Source organism: Cygnus atratus, chromosome 20, assembly GCF_013377495.2.
Source record: "Cygnus atratus isolate AKBS03 ecotype Queensland, Australia chromosome 20, CAtr_DNAZoo_HiC_assembly, whole genome shotgun sequence".
Classification (NCBI taxonomy): Eukaryota; Metazoa; Chordata; class Aves; order Anseriformes; family Anatidae; genus Cygnus; species Cygnus atratus.
Window position 1 is genome coordinate 9,299,337 of NC_066381.1, and position 16,744 is coordinate 9,316,080.

General features: G+C 40.8%; 1 protein-coding gene across 9 annotated transcripts in view; it reads right to left on the reverse strand.

Moving 5' to 3' along the window:
* BCAS3 (BCAS3 microtubule associated cell migration factor) overlaps positions 1-16,744 on the reverse strand; it is a 358,287-nt gene that overhangs the window by 173,554 nt on the left and 167,989 nt on the right. The gene's annotated exons all lie outside the window — the stretch shown is intronic.

Here is a 16,744-nt window from a genome sequence, read left to right on the forward strand (position 1 = left end):
AAAAGTTTGGTTGGAAGTTAAGAGATTTTCACATCTGTGTCTACACATCTATCTTGGGAATAATGTATCTCGAGTACCAGTCACATAAAAATGCAAGAAATTGCTCCTTTCTCAAACACAGCAAAACCATTCATTGTACTTATGTCTACACTTTGACCAGTAGCTTATAATAGTGATTTGAGTTAGCAAACTACAAAAAGTTTTCCCCTATTTTGAAATACTGACTATTCACTGCATGTATGCGTAAAACCATAATAAATACTAACACGCATACAACAATTCACCATTGCATTATCCTCTCTGATCTACGAGAATTTAGCAATGCTGTTCTAACAAACTGAGCGATACTGCAGTGAATCTGTGCACAGCACCATGACACTAACTACCGTGCCTGATTTATATCCCCAAGAAGTCAGTGCCCATCTCTCCCTCAGCTTCTTAGGGCTTCGGATTCACCTTGAGTACTTCTCCAGGCAGGTTCTGACATTGTGTAATGAACAACAGTCCAACGTCACGTCAATGGCATCTGAGAAACAACTCCTTTATATAAATAAGCCTGATAACGGTACAGCCTTTTATAAACCTCATACAAACCTCATGAGGAACACATGCATGCGTCCAACACCTGGAACACAAGAAATTGTGCTGCTTGAAACGCTTTCAAGAAGCTTTGCGTGTCGACTCAAGGTAAGAGAACGGCTGAAAAACAACAGCCATACAGCACGACCCTTATATGAACATAGTCTTCTTCTATAATACAGCTACTCAGACAACATAAATACAACTTACACGTTAACACACCCTTCCAGAGCTTTTACCCCTATGAAACAAAAAGAAATTGACTGAAATAATTTAAGCCATTAATGCTAATGCTTTTTTCTAGTTACCTAGTACAACTCAGGATGCATTTTGAAGCACGATGATATTATTAACCCCTAATTCACTTAAATTTAAAAAATAAAATAAAACAAATCCCACAAAAAACAACACATTCCACAAAACATTGAAGAGTAAACAAAAAATATGCACCCAGGTCCTCCAACTATAAGGACTTAAGTGCCGTTCTGTGCAAGCATCTTCGGCATGCCCACTTTATCCTATTTCTTGACATGAGAAAACATCCAAACAGATCCAACGCAGCAGAATTACACCAGATTTGCTAAGCAAGCCCCAGCACTTCTTTGAACCATAAAAGAAAGGATTTTGTTTAAAATCAAGAATTTCTGATTGACATATTTCACATTCCTTTCTCATTTAAAACTCTCTGCTATGAAGGCTACCATTATTTAGAAGTGAAGAAAGAAAAGGGAATTTGCCCCATTTCTCCCCACTCTTCACTTTGCTATTGTCCCCTGTATCTATTTCCAGGAAGCCATATTCATTAGGGTTAATCTGCCTACTAAATGAATAAACAAAGGATTTCTCTGTCACTGAGAGGCCAGGTGAGCTGATATCATCTTCTAACACAGAAAATCATCCGCACAAATACAGCGCAGGAAATTACCTGCTGCAATCCCACACCTGGGATCATTTGGCAAGTAGCTTAGAAATGTTGAGTAGATGACTGAAATCAAACCAATTATATTTTTAATGCAGATCTTCTATCAGCAGAAGGAAAAATAAAGACATTTCTAACCATGTGATGCAAAAGTCTCAAATGTCTCGAGATTATTATGTATACCAACATTTCAGAAAATTTACCATACAAAAATGCTACAGGGATTGGTATGGTTGAAGTATACTCGCTTCGTAGCGCCCATGCTGCTGTGTACTTCAAAACCACAGTAATTCACAAATTGTTGGCTTAGGAATCTAACAAAAGATGCAGAAAAAAAAGGATCCAATTTTGGTGCAAGAAAAACTGACATGAAACAGCACCTAATATGCTAATACAAACCTACGCACGCACCCCACTGCTCAGCCCCAACTCCAAGCACTGTTGGTTGTCACATCTCTGGCACGCATCACGGCAGATTTAGAGTTTCAGAGATGCTTTGTGTACTTGGAGAGCTGACACCTGAAGGATGAGTTTCTCGTGTAGAAGCAAATGCTGAGAGATATTATGAAGGGGAATTACTGATATTACAAAGATGAGATAGGAACGAAGGATTAGATGTAACCATACGGACCTGCAATGTGTTATGGCAGAAAAGGAGCCGACGCAGGGATTGAGAGCTCTGGGAAATGCTGTGTGCTGTGACAAAGGGGGAAGATGAGCTCAGCAGCTGCAGTCGGGGCCATTGGAGCCAAGGGGTAGTTTGGAGTATAAGGAAACAAGAACGGGAAAGGTCACAGGATTCAAGAAAAGAAAGGAGTCATGCCTGCATAGAAACATGTAGGCACGAAACCAGAAGTTCACATCTCGGCAATGCTGTGGAGGAAGAAAGGCCAGGGTTTGAAGCTGGCCTGGATGAATGGTGCTCCCAAAGCTACACAGCAAAAGGCTCCCTTCCCTCCCGCAAACACGGATTCTTTTTGATGTTCCTTATACAGCAAGCATGAAGAGATAAATTAAAATTGAGAACCTAGAGAGCTCTTTGATCCTACTGCCTGGAAATATGTATAAGAATATTTTCTCCAGACGTACTTTTGCTATATATGGAAACCAAATGCTGACTAATCATATAAACCTTATGGTGCCTAAGCACAGCTGTAATCTGCAGCAGAACACTGTCACAATGGCAAAGGAAAAAGTGGAAAACTAAGAAGTTAGCTGTGGTACTGAGAAAGAAGAGAAAACGGTGATCAAAGGCACTGGAGGCCAGACTAGACAAGAGGGAGAGTTTCTAGCTGGCTAGGTTTTAAGATACAAGTGACATATTTATGACTTATTCTTGTATTACTGAACTTTAACAGGCCAAGTAATGACTATCCATTTTCCAAGTTTATAGAAAAACGATTCGATAGTAGACCTGCTGACTCAGGACAACAGAAACAGGATATAGAAGTCTGAATTTTCATTCATCGGTCTATAGACAGCCCCACTTGGTAGGGAGATAAAGCTATTCAGAGCTGTTTTATCAAAGCACACCAAGCGTCTTGGCTGGGAGCAGACACAGCTGCCAGGAAGAAGGCAGCAACCTGCAGGGCCACCGCTCCTCACATGCCAGAGAGCTCAGCTCACAGCTAGCTGCGACAGCAGAGGACAGGGAAGCTGCTTCTCCTGCTCCCTGCCAGCCTGTGCCTGGTCAGCACGGCATGCAGTCCTATCGTTCTCTGCCCGCCCAGCCTCACCTGCCTGCCCAGGTACTCCTGTCCATGGAAGTACTCCGTCTCCTGGGACTTCACTCCATGATAACCTGGAGATAGGAAACCGACTTCCTTCTGAAGGGACAAAACAGATGGAAATTGTATCCTCTTACAGGTATGTCAGTTTATGAGAATGGGATTGTATCAGTCCCCAAACATCAAAATGGAAACTCTTAGGACTTTTTTTTTTTTTTTTTAAACTTTACATTCCTAGTTGCTAAGGCTTTGTGCAGGTACTTTCATGTTAAAAGATGTTTGTGAAAATACACAAATCCCTTTCACTAATAATTAAACATTGGACAAGAATGTACAGTGTCACTAAACCTACTTAAAAATTGGAGTAGCAGCTTTGAGTAAATTAACCTCAAGATAAACCTCTACAATGGTATTATTTTATCTTAAAATCGCTTTTTTAAACTAAACCATAATCCTTCAGGATACATTAACCATAGCGAGAGTGATCACAGATTTTAGGGAAATCACTCTACTGTACATGTGAAAAATCCAGTGGTCTTGCCATGGCGTGGTTTGGAAACCTGTGTTCTCAATTGTCTCCCTCACCTGAGGAACATCTCACCAGGCTGGCGCTGGCACACGACCACCTCACACTTGCTTTGCAGGGACACGTTAAAGACACCACCTCAGTCCAAGATAACTAATACAAATAATTATTGCTCAATGCGAAATGTGAGATTCTAGCAATATGTAATAGAGTATTCCAGCCTGGATTAATTACTGGAGTTCATCAGCCACTACTTAATCCCCAGTACGAGCAATAGGAGAAATACAAACTTGAAGAGTAGCATCAGTTCTTGCTTTTTGCTCATCTTAAAAGAGCTCATCGGTATGGCATACCTAATTAATGCTTTCAATAGGTGTTAAAAATTCCTATGCTGCAAGGCAGTAAATGCATTATGAACAGGCAAAGGCAAGTGGCTACAGTTTAGAAGCACAAAGGTGAGATAATGGCCTTCCACATCACTGAACTGTCAACCTCATTTAGCATAAAGCATTGCATCTGGAGATTTAAAATCATACAGCCGTTTAAAAATATATAGAATGTTAAATTAAATGACAAACACGGGACATGTCACCTTTTAGAGGCAGAAATGTAAAACCAAAGCATATGTTCTCCAGCTATATTTGCTTCGGTATCAACAATATTTTTGTAACCCCCTTACTTTCTTGTCTTGGCTTTCAGTATGGAAGGATGGACATACAAGTTACAGGTCCTTCACATCATTTCTGCAATTATAAGTCATCCTTTACTAGTAAAATAAATGAACAACTCTGGATTTAACTCTTACAGAGAGTCTAGATGGTGGAGACAATGAGGAAAAACTACAAGCTGTTACGGATGAAAAGTTGTTCTGTATTTTGAGCTCTGAGAGGAATGTGTGAATATCTGACTTTCAAATCTACGTTTACAAACAAATCCTGCAGCCTCTGCATGTGTCACACTCTCACCGAACCGCCCCGAGTCCTGCACGGTTACCACACAGGAACAGGCTCAAGCTCAGCTATGCTGACCGAGGGCCAACGATGTCTGCAAGCAGTTTATCTGTCTCTGCGTGGCATGGAGCCTAAGCTAATAAACTGTAGCTGGCTCCATGCAGAGCTAACTCGGGGCTCAGCCCCGTGGTCTTGTCACCACCAGAGCTGGAGATCCCCGTGCCAGGGCTGCCAGCAGCTCTGCAGGGAGCCAGGCACGGGCAGGGCCGAGGGAAGCGACCGAGCCCTCTGTGTGAGCACCCTCACCTGCCTCAAGGCTGCCACACAGCTGACGTATCATTGCACTTGATTCACATTACATCACTTTAGAGCACACGTTCAGCACTTCATGGCATGAACAATCTTTCACTGAAGTGTGATTAAAAGGCTACAACTAGGCCAATAAAGCTGGATTTTATTTGCCCAGCAAAGGGGGAAGCAGTGCCTGCCGATGACATTAAACAAAACATCATGCCCGGGATTCAAATTCTTTCTCAACTACCAGCTATGTAAGCTGATCAGTTAGAAGCTGTCGTTTTAACACACGGCAGGGCAGAGTAGAAAAGGAGTTATGGTGGGGTACTGCATAACAGAGCTGTGTGTCTGCACAGCCCTCCTCAACCCCCATTGAAAAGGATTTTATAGCAGGAGGAATATTTGATGCTAACAATCAATTAACAGTCTCATTAAGCCTCGATTCAGAACATCTTCAGGCATGTGGCTAAGCATTTTCCCAAGGACCTGTTTCAGTGAGGACAGTCTCTTTCTTCACAGACGCTGCAAGACTAGCACGCACCACCCGCGCTATGAGCTCTTCTCACAAGCCACAGATTCCCAAAGTTTCGGTCACATGTTTCAGTGGAGAGAAAGGAGAAGGCATCAGCAAAACTTTGAAATAAAATCATGAAATAGTGAAGCACTGCTTGCAGTTTAGCTTATTGTGCATGAAAGTTTAAACTTTGCTTTCAATCTCGGTTTTCCAAACATGCTGTCATTCACTATAATATGGGTTAAAAATAAGAGAAAGCAAAGATGAAATGTAAATGATTTAAATGCGCGCATATGTTCTTTTGTAAAATGCATAATGCATCTGCAATGCTTTTCCTCATATTTTGGACACAAATCAACGGGGAAATGGTCCGCTTATGATATAGTGAATTTTTTATCTAACTTCAGTGGTAAAATGTGCTTCCATATAAGTGTTTCATTCTATACTGTTTGTTGCTGGGTTTTGTTTGTTTGTTTGTTTTTAAGAAACAAATAAAGCAAAGACTAGCAGAGCAGTATCTCCTTTGATCTCCAGGCTCGTGGCAATTTTCAGTTTTTAAAAAAAAAATCCACAAAGAACACCAAAAACCTTGCAGACGATTGTGTCTTGTGGTCAATTCCTGAATCTGACATTCAACCACAATAACAGAGAACGTTATACTTACTTTTAAAGCATATTTTAATTGATGGTCAAGCAGTATAACATGCAGTGATTTGCTCACCATTCATGCTGTAAACAATAAGGGTCAAAACCTAAAGAGGTAATTCTTCAGTTAATGCAAATTCAGTTAATGTCCTGCTAGCAAAGAGCCAGCATGATCTTTACTACATCCGCGGCTTCTGCTGCTTCTATCTTTCCAGAGGCTGCCCTTCCTGGAGCGGTACTGTCAGGACTAGAAACTACTCTGTAGAGTCCTAACAACAGGAGAGGCTGTGAATTGCAGAGTCTGCATTTCCTGCACTGCATTTCTCCCGCTAATAGCGCTATAACTCAGCGCAAAGGAAAAGTAATACAGGAGACAATGACAGCAGCCGGTCACCAAAACGAATGTTCAAACCCAACCAGATACTCGCAAGCAAGCCTTTGGCCTCCATGCCAAAGCCTAGCAAATTCTATGAATTACACAGAAATACAGGTGGGTTGTACGCAGCCAGGGCCAGCCGCATCTGGGACAAAAGCCCAGGCAAGCGAGCTCATGTAGGCCCCGCTCGCTCGCTGCAGATGTGAGCTCAAGGGAAAGCAGCTGTGCTGGACGCCCCGACGGCTGAAGCTGCACCATGCACCCGGCACAGGCAGCACAAACGGCTGCCTGCTGCTGGAGGGAAATACCAGGCAAAAGAGACTTGGCAAGCCGGGGGTTTCAGAAGAGAAGGGCCTGTACCCCTCTTGACCTGGGGATATGGGATTTTTGGTAGGACTATTACAATCACAGAGCTTATAAAATATATTTGGAAAGGCTTTTGTGTTGGTTTTGGGATAGCATACGAAGGCCCCAGGAATCCTCTCTGAGGCCTTAAATCTGTGGCCAAACTCCAGCAAAAACCATATGTTAGTCATATTACCACCTTTTTCTTTTCCCTGTTCTTGCTCCATTTTAAAGGACCACGCCCTGCACAGTAAACCAAAGACAGCCTCAGGGCAAGAGAGGCTCATATACCACTTCTCTTATCTGGAGAAATCCTGTGCTAATGATGTGAATAATCCCAAGTCTGCTTTCTGTCATTTACTGACTGTGACCTGCTTGTTTTCACCTTTACAAGGGGAACAGCACCGTACGGTTTATGTGGTTTTGTATGCGAAGTGCTTGGCTTTACGTGCTCCCTCAGACTGAATTCTTTCTGGAAGGAGGCGAGCCGGAGGCAGGCTGTCCCGGCGCTCAGCACTGTAAGACCACGACGCTCCTTTTTGCAGCCCCCTGGCCGGGGGCACCACCAGCAGCTCCAGACCTGCAGATGGAACAGGCGGAGGAGGACAGGGACAAGCGGGCCCCTGCCACCCCGCTCGCCCCCGTGGCTGCTCTGCGGCCACTGCTCGCTGGCACCAGCCTTGGCTCCTTGCAGCACTCCACCCACAGCTCCAGTGCTAGCACCCAATTTAGCTTTGGTTCTAATAAAAAGTGAAAGTTAAAAGCAGCACAAGCAGCAGATAAAGCGCTATTAAAAACAGCCTGGGATCACGCCAGGGATGGAGTCCAAGGCAGGGGGAGGAGCAAAGGCAACTGCAAGCCGACGGCTATTTCACAGGATTGGATAATTAAGAAAAACAACATATTTTCCATCTTTTTTTTTTTTTTTACCCCTTACGTCACTGAGACAATAAAACATATACAAGTAAAAACCAACAGACTGTACTTCAACCTAGCTATAAATATTTCCAACAGAGGACATCCCTACTTCAGCGAGGAGCCCGGGTGAGGAGGCAGTGATTAACATATCCTCAAAGGATCAAACTCCACCTTAAAAACACATCAAATGCCTGGCTAATTTATCATGCCAAATAGTTCAGTTTTATGTGGCATATACCTAAACCCACACTTCTGCTCCCTCATCAATATTACACTTGAAGGAACAATAGCTAAAACATGCTGGTTTTGGATTAGCAATGGTGAAAATAGGTGCATATGCACAATACGCTAAGAAAACGCATGTGAGGACTGGTGCTCTTGTTGAAAGCCACTTCAGTGAAGAACCAGATATAGTTCTAGGGCAAAGAGTCTGTGTAGAGAGCTTGTGTAGTTTTCGCACCGTGAGCACGGGGTTGGACCAGATGAACACTTTTTTCCAACTCGCATTATTTAATGATTCTATAAATATTATGTTATCTGCAGTATGAAGAAATACAAGCGAGAAGAAAATCAGAGATTTAAGGGAGGTTAGGCTTACTCAGGAATATCTAGCCCTTCATTTCTTTGGAGAAATGAACAAACATTGCAAAAATGTGCTGTTCATTGCTGTGATGACATTGAAAGTACTTTCTGGTACAACACTGGAGGCCAAGCCCCGTGCTGCACAGCTGAGAGCTCACTGGCTGCACAGCAAAAGCAGCTTATCTGCTCTTCCTCAGTTTCTCCTTCTTTTGGGGGGGGGGGCTGATTTTGATTTAAAATATAGCATTATCATCTCACTTGGGAAAAAAATAAACAAGCCAGGATACTTTTTTTTAAAGCTATTTTTATCTTCTAATGAAGAAGGGAATTAAAAAAAAAAAAAGGGATTCATTATGAAACCAGGAGACATTGTTCAGTAGCTGCCCCACTACTTCCAACCATCTTTAAAAATTAAACTCAAAAAAACATTCTTGAAGACTGCTTCATGCCCAGTTTTACACCTACAGATCTCATTGTTCTAAAGAGGCTATCACAACCAATACAGTATTAAGGTGGTTGCTGTGCTCCCGGGCTGCGGACATGAAACCTCCTGGGGTATTTGACAGGCAGGAGGAAGCTGAAAGACAAAAGGAACAGCCCACAGGGCCCTGAGGACAAGGGCTGACGTGCTGGAACAGTTCCTGTAGGCAGGGGAGGACAACTTGCAGGGTCTCAAAAGGACCAGAACTAGCAAGCAATCCACAGGGCAACAAACTGAGCGTCCAACAGAGACTACAGTCCAGACTGGAGAAGATGAAACAAGAAATAATGGAGCACATTTAGAGGTTTTTCAAAACAAACATGGAAAACAACGAGCAAAAAGTGTGAAGGGTGGCCTAATTTAGGGAATTGTTAAATAGGGACATCTCCTTCGCATAAACTGGAAAACTTTCTAAACGAAAGCTTTGCCTGAAAAATACTGACTTTAAAATTCATGTGCAAATGGGTGTTCAAATATTCATCTTTTAACTTGCACATCTAATAACATTTTAAGAACATTTCAAACAGTCTAGATTAATAGATGAGTATATAATACAAGCTTATAAAAATATTAAGATTCGTAAAATGATTCCTTTAAGCACTGTACAAAAGGAACAGACATGTCAATGAACATACTTCTTTGCAAATACTGCACAGTGCGTTATTTCTGTGCAATCTATAAAAACACAAGTACAGACACTGAGGTTTCTGAATCTCTTGTAAGTTTAACAGTAGCTAGGAGCTCTCAGATCTCAAGCTATAATAAATATTGTATCCTACAGGAGCCCATCGGGAATCTCAGCTCATGTGTTGTTCCACAGAAGATTGTGGTGTCAGATATGATTAGAATCAACACTTTCCACTTATTCTGAGCTTTAAAGCTATCTATGCAAAACATTAACAACTGCTAATGAAGGACAATAAAAGGGTACACAAGACAATCTTATATTCAGAATGAGTGTGCTTTAGCTCCTGATATGCAGAATACTGCCGTGCGTTATGGACTTTTTCCCCACAGACAAACAGGAGACATTTATATGCTTGGAACAGACCATGCTCTAGCACACTGCTATTTTTCAGCTGACAAGCCATTATGTGAACTGAAGGTGGCTTTCCCAGCTGGAAGTTAGCATGTAACGCTTAAGCAATAAGACACTCCACTGTCTGCATTAATGGACCACTGGTACACGCGTCAAGTGGGTTGTGTGACACGAGAACAACTGTCTGAGCAACTGAGGGCTGCACCAATGACCATTAACGTAGTCCCCGGAGCCCTCCCTGGGACTAACCTTCACATCTGAAGAAAAATCTCATTATCTGGTATTTTGTTATTACATTGCTGAGGTCACAGTTATGCTGTCACCTAGCTATGATGTCAACGTGGAAATTGCTGCTTGTATTGTTTGTCAGAATCCTGTGGATTACCAAAAACCACATTAGCAAGATGAACAAGGTGAATAACCTCTGTGAGCTTAAGCACCTTGAGTAATTTACATTGCTTACAGTCAGATTCAACCTAACACAACAACATCTAGAAATTGCTGAATTTTAATTTTCACTTGTGTCTGTGGAACTAACTTGCATATAACGCTTTTTTTTTTTAAAAAAAAGCTAATGGGCACAGACATGTCAAAGCACAACAACCTTAGAAGAGATGAATTGCTTCAACTGCTACCAGCTTCCTCAGCTAAACCAAAGGCAAACTGGGATGAGGAAGAAGTCTCTTCTGTCACCTGCAGGGTGCCGGGCTTGAGAGCCGCACATGACCGCTTTCTGTTAACTCCAGAGCTGACAGGCTAACCCACCTACAACCATCACAGGGAGGCAAAAATAAATCACTACAGAATGATTCTGCTGCTGTTCTGTCACTGACCCATGCACTTCCTCTTCAGCATACTTCTCCTGCCTCCAGAAAACACCCACCAGTGTTTCAAGACATTAATGCTACTCCATGTATCCCTGCAGCTGAGTCTTCTCCCAAGCCAGGCAATGATCCAGCACCAAGTGCCCAGCCAGTAGTGTCAGGTCATTTTAGTTTCTCTTCACATCTTCATAGTCTATAGGGCATAGTTGTTTCGAGATGTAATCATGTATACTGCATTGGCATCTCGGAGCCTGCTGAAGTCATTTCTGTCTTCAGGCCCTCTTCAGAAATCATCAGACAACATTTTCTCAAATTAGATAAACTAGTTCAAGTTGAGAAAATTCTAGGTACCAGAATTTTGTACTGTGTGGCTCACCAACACACACACGAACACTTATTTAGTTAAACACACAAGTAAGATGGAGGGAGCACGTGCAAGTGTGTGATAACTCATCACTAAAAAAAACCAGCTGAGTATATCCCACGTTATCATTAGCCTGGAAATACTACAAAAAAACATTTTTCAAATAAGTAACATAATAAGTGTTTTAAATAGCTATATTAATGGAATTTGCTCGGAAGTTGTTACAGGAAAGAACCATAACTTCAACTCATTCAGATTTAAACTGACAGAATGTAGAAGTAGAAAACACCAGGGCTGGGTATGTCTTTTTGCTGTCACCGAGCAGGCGATGCCCTCTAAGAGCAGCTCGTTATACGACCGTTATTAAAACTGCAGCTGCTGTGAAGAATAGACCAAGGGCCAGATCTCTTCCTTGGCTTCAAAGCTCAGCATTATACTCGGAGCATCGGAGTGCAATCGCTATCTGAAACAACAAACTACCTTTATGCCGTCCAGGTAATTACAGGTTCAGGTCAAGGACTCCAGACCGTATTGATTACATCTCTCCGCAGGAGCGCCCTGCAGCCCCGACCGGCTCCACTCAAGCAGGGCAGCTCAGGTATCCGTGACGCCAGGACTCCTCGGGCCCTACCAGCACCCGTAACAGGAAACCAGCGAGCGCTCAGGCCTGTCAGTTATTGCCTGTGGCAATAAGGACAGCCTGGGAATTCATAATGTTGGTGACTTCATCTGCCAGCTGCATTCACACATCTTTACTACCTGAATAACTGATCTCCGCTACTCCAAGGCAGCACTTTCTGGTGTACAGCATTTGGGAATAAATATTTGATAGCACGTACAACAGAAAAGAGCTCAGATGGTTTAAGGTGTGACAGCAGAAGTGTTTATTAAATTCCAAGTGAGAGCATTGCTGGACAGTAAGAATTTGTCCCATGGTCCCTATCTCACAGGTGTGGTGATGAACAATAAAAGATCCTTCGCAGGCAGAGGGAAGGGAGGTGAGGTAACCTCCCACCCCCACAAAATCCAAGCCCCAAGTCAGATCTTCTGTTCATTAAACCCTCTGCAGGCATCAAGCTACCCATCCATGGCCAGCCAGTCACAAAGTAAAGAAAGGGAAGTACTAAATTACAAGCCAATTTTAAGAGGGCATTGATTGAGGTAACCAGAAGAGAGCTCAGTATTGTCAATGCTTCATGCAACAGTAATAAACAACCTTCATTAAAAAATGATGCATGCATCCCTAAGAAGCACAGCACATGCCAGGTTTAAGAAAAGAACCTAAGTGTTCCCCCTGCCCCATACAAAATCCAAGGAAAAAAACACTCGGGATCTTTTTCTTCTACAATTTCATTTCATTCATTCAAACTTTTCTTGCCCTAACTTCTGTATTTGTGCAAATCAAGAAAGAAACAGAGAACTCACTCTGAGTAGGGAAGGAAAAGGTTGATGCAGAGGAGATGTCAGACAGCTTCTTCTTTGTCAATGTTTTTCTACTCAGCTGACAATGCAACCAAATCATTACTTGATTGACGAGTAACTGTCAAAAACCTCTTTGCATGAGGGAATAAACAGGGCATTTCATAACCACACACAGGTGTGCACAGTTTTTAACAGAGCAGGACTGCATTTACAGGTATGACTGGGCATACCTGAGCCCTTCAACACTTTTGTTACAGCTTAAGGGAAACGTTTGCCCTAAAAAGACTCAACACAGTTGTGTGACCTAATTTAGGGTGATCAGGACCTGCGACAAAATCCTTTCTCTAGAGGTTTTCTTTCTATTTATGAAAGTCCGGATTTGTTGTTCCATGCAGATACCCTAGCCATCTGCACCCCTTTAATTTCTCCATTATTTATTTTTAGCAGGATTCTATCAGTTTCGATTTTTCAGGTGTACATGACATGTAGTATTTCCCTACAGGTTATAGTACAAAACTCAGAAAGCGCCTCGTTCATCACTGGTAATATTCGATTACGTGTCTAGGCAATGCTTCTGCTTTCTAGATTAGTTTCCATTATTTTTTAGATATCCTCAGCTACCCAAAAATCTTATCTAATTCTAGTCACACCAAAGAAAGGAGCAGCATTCAACGTATACAGGTGAAGTAAAGCTTTTAAGTCATGCCTGTAGAACACTCGTCTGAAATACAGCCAGGTCATTCTGAAATAAACATTTTGTCTTGCCCTACTGATCTCTCTCTCAGGGTTCATTGGTTTGGTTGCATAAAGAGCGTGACCTTCAGCTGCAGCATCTCCTCCAGATGGGGCACTTAAAAGGTTTCTCTTGCACCTGTTGTCTAATGAAGTCTTCAACACAACCTGACTTACTGAAAGCCTCTCCCATCTAGCCGGCTGTCCGCAGTCACACAATTTCCATCTGTGATCTCTATATCCCCACCCCACCTTCGTTAAACCTGATGCAATAAGCCAATAGCCTCAGCACATCTTCAGTGAGGATGGACACGGACACACAAGCACACATACCTGCTTGCCATACACGGTAAGCATTTATTTGCTATGCATACAAGTCTTTCTTTTGGTGTGTGTTAAAGCTTCCTGTGTTACAAAGCTTTAAACCCAATGTTGTCCCTTTAACATTTCTTACTGTGAATCTGGAACAGCATCTGGAATTACAGTTAATTTAATCCTTGAGGGTACATTCTCTCTCTGAGGCGTATGACTAAAACGTGTGCATAGAGGGACAAATGTCCAGTAACTTTAGGTGACTATGTTTTTGCAAACTTTTCTTAAAGATTCAATTTTTAAAAAAATAACACAGGGAAGATTATCTTAGAAGAATTTTAAGTAAGATTTAGGTAATTATATTGAGATCCACCTTTCTTTTATGTATCCATGTAATCTTTATAGATACTGCCATCCACCCTGAAAATGCTATTGCAAATGGTCATGATTGACAGAAGTATTTGAGTTCTTCACTTTTTTTAAAATGAAGGTTTTTCCAAATGATCTCGTGAGAGTATATTGTTGTTAGTATGCCACCCTTTTACAGACACATGTAAAATCATGGTAAAAAAAATACACAAATATATTATTAAATGCCATGACAGAGTCGTCACCAACGGGGGAGAAGGAAGGAAGCTATAAAGAATGGCGGAAGAATAATTAAAGATGATAAACATGTACTTGAAATCTTTTGATAGGAAGAACAAGTGATAGAGTTAGATAAGGAGAGGCGCCACGCTGGTTGTATCTCTAAGCAACAGGCAATCAAACAGCCAGATAAGCATCTTCATAAAGTGCAACAGACTCAAATGCAAGGGTCATAACTGAAGAATCACTTCCTGGTTCAGCTTAGGTAGTAAAAATTTATGACCTACTTAAAAAAAAAAAAAAATCCTTCAAACCTAAAAACGTATTTTCCAATAAATTTGTTTTCCATAAAGAATGCAAGCCACTTAGGGCATGCCTTGGTAATAGCAGGAAATGAGAATATTTACAGTAGTGAGCTATAGTATAAAATATGCAATGTTGCACATGAACATTTAAAATAAACCTTTCCATGCACAGCTGAACTTAATGTAGTTTTCCACACATCTCAAAGGTAGGAAGAAAAGAAAGCAATATAAGATGCTCTTCTTTCTATTGCTGGGCTCTGTTACAAGAATCACATAAAATTTCAAAAAAACACTGCATGTTTTTTCTTGCGTCTCTTCTACTCTGTAGCAGAATTCACATCTCTGTACCATCTCACATAACCTGGCACGTCTACCCTTAACACAGACTAACACTGTCTGCATGGGAAAGGACTAAGGACCAGGCAATATGAAAACTGCAAATAGATGCTGAAGTCCCTGAATCAAAAATCAATTCAAATCCAAACCGCCTGGCAGTGAAGTTAAATAAAATACTGCTATCAGCATGTCTCTAACAAAATCCATGTATTGTTTATAAGAAACTTATGAGGTGTTACAATAAAACTGAGTCACTGCTGTACAGTAAATATATTTTTAGTGTCATAACAATGTATACAATTGACTTTGGCAATTTTAATATGGACACACATGTTAAATGCATTACCAATAGAGCTTCATCACATTCATATGAGCCATTTCACTTTAAGGCTCCATCTATACTACAGGAAAGGTTGTTTAGCATAGAAGAGGTATGATCCTACGTGGTTTATTGTTTCTGGTGTCGTTGGAACAAAACAGTTTCAGAACAGTTGTATTCCACAATTAATACGTATCCCTGTTACAGGAACTGTACTGCTCCATTCACACTCAAGGAAAAAAATACGAAAAAGCCCCCATCCTGATAACCCAGATGTCTCTATCTGTATCAGCTGGCACAGTCACACTGATAGCGAACAACAACTATGCCATTAATCACTCTGAATCTGAAGCATCAGATACACAGACAGAAGCACTCCTGTGATTCCAGCTTGTAACTTCTAGGGGTAATAGACAGAGATGAACTAGTCCCAAAAAACTGTAACTGATGCATTTATAATTTTTTTTATATTGAATAATTATTTACAAAATTACTTTCACATATACTAAAACAAATACAATTCCCTTTAAGTAACCAGCATCAGATGTCTGTCTAAGCTCAATGTGAATTAATTTAACAAGTTTTAAATATTTGAAAATGGAATTTAGAATGACAATCCTCAATAACCAAAGTAAATGTAGCTATTACTGAACTCAGTTATAAACAGATCTGAGAAATATCCTTTAATACCCAAATAAATTAATTTGGCAAACAATGCAGTATCTTGGACTCAGAATTTATAACTATAGCAAACAGAGTCTGGAACAGGAGCTTTTATTTTAACTCTCTTTAAAACAACCTTCAGAAATCACTTTCTGTATGTGTTACAGTCTCCTTTTACAGTTTAACCTCAATCCAATCAGCAGTCTCCAGGGATTTTCAAATCACTAAAGATTAAAATCCTCTCTGACTTGACTGTTTGACTAATGCTGTGTGTTTAATAATTCTACTTGTGAGAGATTTTATTTGACAAAATCCTGCTGTGTGGAACCTTCAGACGCTATACAGCTGTACTAAAATATAAAGCTCTGTTGTCTTTGGTTCTTTATATAGACTATACCCCAGCACTGACAAAAAAGAAGAAAACTTTATAGTACATATATTATTATGTTGATATTAATGTAACCGCTGTAGTATTAAATTTACACACACTCTTTTAGAGCGGCGTAGTGAAAATGCAACTGTTACACAAACATTAGTTAAACTACCCTGTTGTCTTGACCGTTCACAGAAATCAATTACATTTATGATTACATTTCAATGAAAGGTATTTTGTAAATGGGACGGAATTGTAATATTTTATGCTGTAGGCATTCATTAATAAAAGCATTTCAGTGTTAGCATTTGCAAGTGTTTTGCTTTTTAGCTTACACATTTCTTAGCATTCCAGAGCACATGTTAAACTTCATGTAAATATTGTGTTTATATTTTATGACAATGCTGTGACTTCAAATTTGAGTGGTAAGAGGAAAAAAGTCATCATTATTTTAGCCTTCAGTATATGTTTGTGTAAGACAGCACTTACTCTACAGCATAGCTGAAAATCGTGATAACCTTTTAAGTATATAGCATTAGTTAGTAAACATGCTACCAGACAAAAAAAGACAAGATTGATGACTGCCACAAATATCAAAGAAAACAGAAAAA